The sequence below is a fragment of the Phaethon lepturus genome, unplaced genomic scaffold, assembly GCF_000687285.1.
Source record: "Phaethon lepturus isolate BGI_N335 unplaced genomic scaffold, ASM68728v1 scaffold27250, whole genome shotgun sequence".
In the NCBI taxonomy this organism is placed as follows: domain Eukaryota; kingdom Metazoa; phylum Chordata; class Aves; order Phaethontiformes; family Phaethontidae; genus Phaethon; species Phaethon lepturus.
The window spans coordinates 1-286 of NW_010514425.1; positions in this window are offsets into that span (position 1 = coordinate 1).

Here is a 286-nt window from a genome sequence, read left to right on the forward strand (position 1 = left end):
TGGAGAGGAAAAGGGTGCTGAGAAAACAGAGGGGGTTCCCGCAGGGCATTTGCGGTTGCTCTCGCTCATCCCCCCACCCCGTGGGCATCAGGTTGGGTCCCAGCAACCGAGCAGCTGCAGAAGTCGCCAGCAACTTAAATTTCCCTGGGGGTTTTGCCCCAGTGGTGGCAAGCGAAGGGCTGCAGCACCCCTTGGCGTCCCCGGAGCCCAGCGGGGGCTGAGCGATGCCGCGTCTCCCTCGGATGATGGAGGTGAGAGCGGAGTTCCTGTCCCCCGCTGCAAAGCC